This window comes from Ipomoea nil, unplaced genomic scaffold, assembly GCF_001879475.1.
Source record: "Ipomoea nil cultivar Tokyo-kokei standard unplaced genomic scaffold, Asagao_1.1 scaffold0871, whole genome shotgun sequence".
Taxonomy (NCBI): Eukaryota; Viridiplantae; Streptophyta; class Magnoliopsida; order Solanales; family Convolvulaceae; genus Ipomoea; species Ipomoea nil.
In genome coordinates, this window is record NW_017617299.1 from 9,026 (window position 1) to 16,157 (window position 7,132).

Sequence of the window (7,132 nt, forward strand, 5' to 3'; positions counted from 1 at the left end):
TCCGTTGTAGTCTAGTTGGTTAGGATACTCGGCTCTCACCCGAGAGACCCGGGTTCAATTCCGGCAACGGAAAATATTTTTTTTTTTTTTTGCTAGTTCACGGCGAGGGGAAAAACCACATTTTGGAATATGGGGTGAGAGAGCTCGAACTCTCGACCTCAGGATCACTCAGAAGCTATGAGACCTACGCGCTAGCCAACTGCGCCCACCCCACGTTGATACGTGGCAATGACCATTACGTCCCCGTACGTTCCTTTTTTAAATTACCAGTGCATTTGTGTTAAGGAATTGTAGGATAATGCAAGATCAATGGTGTGCAAGACGATTGTTATACGTGGACCATGGTCCACAGTTGTGGACCATGTTCCGAAAATGGCGTCGTGTCTTTAAGTAAAGAATTACCGCCGTTAAATTTTAACAGATCTCGTATTTTTTGTGTGTTTATAATAAAATGAAACTACAGTGTGTTTCAAATTAAACTGAATAATTTGTCTCGCATATATTGTCAAATGAAAATGTAATTGAATTGAAATGATACTTTAGTTGTGTTGAAACGAAACTGCAGTATGTATAAAATGAAATTGAATAGCATGTCTCATATTGAGTGTATATTGTCAATAGAATTGTATTTGAATTGAAATGATACTTTAGTTTTGCTGAAATGAAACTACAGCATGTATAAAAGGAAACTGAATAACATGTCTCACGTATTGAGTGTTATATTGCCAAATGAGACTGTGTTATATCAAAATGATACTTTAGTTTGTGTTTTAATGAAACTACAGTGTATATAAAATGAAATCGTAGTTGAATTAGAATTATAATTTAGTGGTGTTGTAACAATACTACAGTGAGTATAAAATAGAATTCAATAACAAGTCTCATTGTAATAAGACTATTGTACATATAATGTCGAATGGAACTGCAGTTGAAACAAAATGAAACTTTAGTTGTGCTGATATGAAACTACAATATAAATAAAATGAAACTGGATATGTTATACAAACCGAACTAATTACACAGAACGGGTGCGGTGCCGTTTATTTTCATTAAAAGAAACGACTCCGTTTTGGACAATGGTCCACATAGCTGTGTGGACCAAGGTCCACAGTCAAATTTTGCCGATATTCAGAAGATGAAAAAGTGGAACAATGAATCGTTGTAGTCTAGTTGGTTAGGACCTCTCACCCGAGAGACCCGGGTTCAATTCCGGCAACGGAAAATATTTTTTTTTTTATTTTTTGCACTGCTAGTTCACGGCGAGGGGAAAAACCACATTTTGGAATATGGGGTGAGAGAGGCTCGAACTCTCGACCTCAGGATCACTCAGAAGCTATGAGACCTACGCGCTAGCCAACTGCGCCTCCACCCCACGTTGATACGTGGCAATGACCATTACGTCCCGTACGTTCCTTTTTTAAATTACCAGTGCATTTGTGTTAAGGAATTGTAGGCCACTAGATAATGCAAGATCAATGGTGTGCAAAGACGATTGTTACCGTGGACCATGGTCCACACAGTTGAGTGGACCATGTTCCGAAAATGGCGTCGTGTCTTTAAGTAAAGAATTACCGCCGTTAAATTTTAACAGATCGTATTTTTTGTGTGTTTATAATAAAATGAAACTACAGTGTGTTTCAAATTAAACTGAATAATTTGTCTCGCATATATTGTCAAATGAAAATGTAATTGAATTGAAATGATACTTTAGTTATGTTGAAACGAAACTGCAGTATGTATAAAATGAAATTGAATAGCATGTCTCACATATTGAGTGTATATTGTCAAATAGAATTGTATTTGAATTGAAATGATACTTTAGTTTTGCTGAAATGAACTACAGCATGTATAAAAGGAAACTGAATAACATGTCTCACGTATTGAGTGTTATTGTCAAATGAGACTGTGGTTATATCAAAATGATACTTTAGTTGTGTTTTAATGAAACTACAGTGTATATAAAATGAAATCGTAGTTGAATTAGAATTAATTAGTGGTGTTGTAACAATACTACAGTGAGTATAAAATAGAATTCAATAACAAGTCTCATTGTAATAAGACTATTGTACATATAATGTCGAATGGAACTGCAGTTGAAACAAAATGAAACTTTAGTTGTGCTGATATGAAACTACAATATAAATAAAATGAAACTGGATATGTTATACAAACCGAACTAATTACACAGAACGGGTGCGGTGCCGTTTATTTTCATTAAAAGAAACGACTCCGTTTTGGACAATGGTCCACAGCTGTGTGGACCAAGGTCCACAGTCAAATTTTGCCGATATTCAGAAGATGAAAAAGTGGAACAATGAATCCGTTGTAGTCTAGTTGGTTAGGATACTCGGCTCTCACCGAGAGACCCGGGTTCAATTCCGGCAACGGAAAATATTTTTTGTTCTTTTATTTTTTGCACTGCTAGTTCACGGCGAGGGGAAAAACCACATTTTGGAATATGGGGTGAGAGAGGCTCGAACTCTCGACCTCAGGATCACTCAGAAGCTATGAGACCTACGCGCTAGCCAACTGCGCCCACCCCACGTTGATACGTGGCAATGACCATTACGTCCCCGTACGTTCCTTTTTAAATTACCAGTGCATTTGTGTTAAGGAATTGTAGGCCACTAGATAATGCAAGATCAATGGTGTGCAAAGACGATTGTTATACCGTGGACCATGGTCCACACAGTTGAGTGGACCATGTTCCGAAAATGGCGTCGTGTCTTTAAGTAAAGAATTACCGCCGTTAAATTTTAACAGATCTCGTATTTTTTGTGTGTTTATAATAAAATGAAACTACAGTGTGTGTTTCAAATTAAACTGAATAATTTGTCTCGCATATATTGTCAAATGAAAATGTAATTGAATTGAAAATGATACTTTAGTTGTGTTGAAACGAAACTGCAGTATGTATAAAATGAAATTGAATAGCATGTCTCACATATTGAGTGTATATTGTCAAATAGAATTGTATTTGAATTGAAATGATACTTTAGTTTTGCTGAAATGAAACTACAGCATGTATAAAAGGAAACTGAATAACATGTCTCACGTATTGAGTGTTATATTGTCAAATGAGACTGTGGTTATATCAAAATGATACTTTAGTTGTGTTTTAATGAAACTACAGTGTATATAAAATGAAATCGTAGTTGAATTAGAATTATAATTTAGTGGTGTTGTAACAATACTACAGTGAGTATAAAATAGAATTCAATAACAAGTCTCATTGTAATAAGACTATTGTACATATAATGTCGAATGGAACTGCAGTTGAAACAAAATGAAACTTTAGTTGTGCTGATATGAAACTACAATATAAATAAAATGAAACTGGATATGTTATACAAACCGAACTAATTACACAGAACGGGTGCGGTGCCGTTTATTTTCATTAAAAGAAACGACTCCGTTTTGGACAATGGTCACACAGCTGTGTGGACCAAGGTCCACAGTCAAATTTTGCCGATATTCAGAAGATGAAAAAGTGGAACAATGAATCCGTTGTAGTCTAGTTGGTTAGGATACTCGGCTCTCACCGAGAGACCCGGTTCAATTCCGGCAACGAAAACTATTTTTTGTTCTTTTATTTTGGAATATGGGTGAGAGAGGCTCGAACTCTCGACCTCAGGATCACTCAGAAGCTATGAGACCTACGCGCTAGCCAACTGCGCCACCCCACGTTGATACGTGGCAATGACCATTACGTCCCGTACGTTCCTTTTTTAAATTACCAGTGCATTTGTGTTAAGGAATTGTAGGCCACTAGATAATGCAAGATCAATGGTGTGCAAAGACGATTGTTATACGGACCATGGTCCACACAGTTGAGTGGACCATGTTCCGAAAATGGCGTCGTGTCTTTAAGTAAAGAATTACCGCCGTTAAATTTTAACAGATCTCGTATTTTTGTGTGTTTATAATAAAATGAAACTACAGTGTGTTTCAAATTAAACTGAATAATTTGTCTCGCATATATTGTCAAATGAAAATGTAATTGAATTGAAATGATACTTTAGTTGTGTTGAAACGAAACTGCAGTATGTATAAAATGAAATTGAATAGCATGTCTCACATATTGAGTGTATATTGTCAAATAGAATTGTATTTGAATTGAAATGATACTTTAGTTTTGCTGAAATGAAACTACAGCATGTATAAAAGGAAACTGAATAACATGTCTCACGTATTGAGTGTTATATTGTCAAATGAGACTGTGGTTATATCAAAATGATACTTTAGTTGTGTTTTAATGAAACTACAGTGTATATAAAATGAAATCGTAGTTGAATTAGAATTTAATTTAGTGGTGTTGTAACAATACTACAGTGAGTATAAAATAGAATTCAATAACAAGTCTCATTGTAATAAGACTATTGTACATATAATGTCGAATGGAACTGCAGTTGAAACAAAATGAAACTTTAGTTGTGCTGATATGAAACTACAATATAAATAAAATGAAACTGGATATGTTATACAAACCGAACTAATTACACAGAACGGGTGCGGTGCCGTTTATTTTCATTAAAGAAACGACTCCGTTTTGGACAATGGTCCACACAGCTGTGTGGACCAAGGTCCACAGTCAAATTTTGCCGATATTCAGAAGATGAAAAAGTGGAACAATGAATCCGTTGTAGTCTAGTTGGTTAGGATACTCGGCTCTCACCGAGAGACCCGGGTTCAATTCCGGCAACGAAAAATATTTTTGTTCTTTTATTTTTGCACTGCTAGTTCACGGCGAGGGGAAAAACCACATTTTGGAATATGGGGTGAGAGAGGCTCGAACTCTCGACCTCAGGATCACTCAGAAGCTATGAGACCTACGCGCTAGCCAACTGCGCCCACCCACGTTGATACGTGGCAATGACCATTACGTCCCCGTACGTTCCTTTTTTAAATTACCAGTGCATTTGTGTTAAGGAATTGTAGGCCACTAGATAATGCAAGATCAATGGTGTGCAAAGACGATTGTTATACCGTGGACCATGGTCCACACAGTTGAGTGGACCATGTTCCGAAAATGGCGTCGTGTCTTTAAGTAAAGAATTACCGCCGTTAAATTTTAACAGATCTCGTATTTTTTGTGTGTTTATAATAAAATGAAACTACAGTGTGTTTCAAATTAAACTGAATAATTTGTCTCGCATATATTGTCAAATGAAAATGTAATTGAATTGAAATGATACTTTAGTTGTGTTGAAACGAAACTGCAGTATGTATAAAATGAAATTGAATAGCATGTCTCACATATTGAGTGTATATTGTCAAATAGAATTGTATTTGAATTGAAATGATACTTTAGTTTTGCTGAAATGAAACTACAGCATGTATAAAAGGAAACTGAATAACATGTCTCACGTATTGAGTGTTATATTGTCAAATGAGACTGTGGTTATATCAAAATGATACTTTAGTTGTGTTTTAATGAAACTACAGTGTATATAAAATGAAATCGTAGTTGAATTAGAATTATAATTTAGTGGTGTTGTAACAATACTACAGTGAGTATAAATAGAATTCAATAACAAGTCTCATTGTAATAAGACTATTGTACATATAATGTCGAATGGAACTGCAGTTGAAACAAAATGAAACTTTAGTTGTGCTGATATGAAACTACAATATAAATAAAATGAAACTGGATATGTTATACAAACCGAACTAATTACACAGAACGGGTGCGGTGCCGTTTATTTTCATTAAAAGAAACGACTCCGTTTTGGACAATGGTCCACATAGCTGTGGACCAAGGTCCACAGTCAAATTTTGCCGATATTCAGAAGATGAAAAAGTGGAACAATGAATCGTTTAGTCTAGTTGGTTAGGATACTCGGCTCTCACCGAGAGACCCGGGTTCAATTCCCGGCAACGGAAAATTTTTGTTCTTTTATTTTTTGCATGCTAGTTCACGGCGAGGGGAAAAACCACATTTTGGAATATGGGGTGAGAGAGGCTCGAACTCTCGACCTCAGGATCACTCAGAAGCTATGAGACCTACGCGCTAGCCAACTGCGCCACCACCCACGTTGATACGTGGCAATGACCATTACGTCCCCGTACGTTCCTTTTTTAAATTACCAGTGCATTTGTGTTAAGGAATTGTAGGCCACTAGATAATGCAAGATCAATGGTGTGCAAAGACGATTGTTATACCGTGGACCATGGTCCACACAGTTGAGTGGACCATGTTCCGAAAATGGCGTCGTGTCTTTAAGTAAAGAATTACCGCCGTTAAATTTTAACAGATCTCGTATTTTTTGTGTGTTTATAATAAAATGAAACTACAGTGTGTTTCAAATTAAACTGAATAATTTGTCTCGCATATATTGTCAAATGAAAATGTAATTGAATTGAAATGATACTTTAGTTGTGTTGAAACGAAACTGCAGTATGTATAAAATGAAATTGAATAGCATGTCTCACATATTGAGTGTATATTGTCAAATAGAATTGTATTTGAATTGAAATGATACTTTAGTTTTGCTGAAATGAAACTACAGCATGTATAAAAGGAAACTGAATAACATGTCTCACGTATTGAGTGTTATATTGTCAAATGAGACTGTGGTTATATCAAAATGATACTTTAGTTGTGTTTTAATGAAACTACAGTGTATATAAAATGAAATCGTAGTTGAATTAGAATTATAATTTAGTGGTGTTGTAACAATACTACAGTGAGTATAAAATAGAATTCAATAACAAGTCTCATTGTAATAAGACTATTGTACATATAATGTCGAATGGAACTGCAGTTGAAACAAAATGAAACTTTAGTTGTGCTGATATGAAACTACAATATAAATAAAATGAAACTGGATATGTTATACAAACCGAACTAATTACACAGAACGGGTGCGGTGCCGTTTATTTTCATTAAAAGAAACGACTCCGTTTTGGACAATGGGTCCACACAGCTGTGTGGACCAAGGTCCACAGTCAAATTTTGCCGATATTCAGAAGATGAAAAAGTGGAACAATGAATCGTTGTAGTCTAGTTGGTTAGGATACTCGGCTCTCACCGAGAGACCCGGGTTCAATTCCGGCAACGGAAAAATATTTTTTGTTCTTTTATTTTTTGCACTGCTAGTTCACGGCGAGGGGAAAAACCACATTTTTAATA

General features: G+C 35.7%; 1 non-coding gene across 1 annotated transcript; it reads left to right on the top strand.

The window, feature by feature from the left end:
- Positions 1-72, top strand: TRNAE-CUC. The gene has a single exon. It is a non-coding gene; the product is annotated as a tRNA-Glu (tRNA).
- Positions 73-7,132: the final 7,060 nt, after the last annotated feature.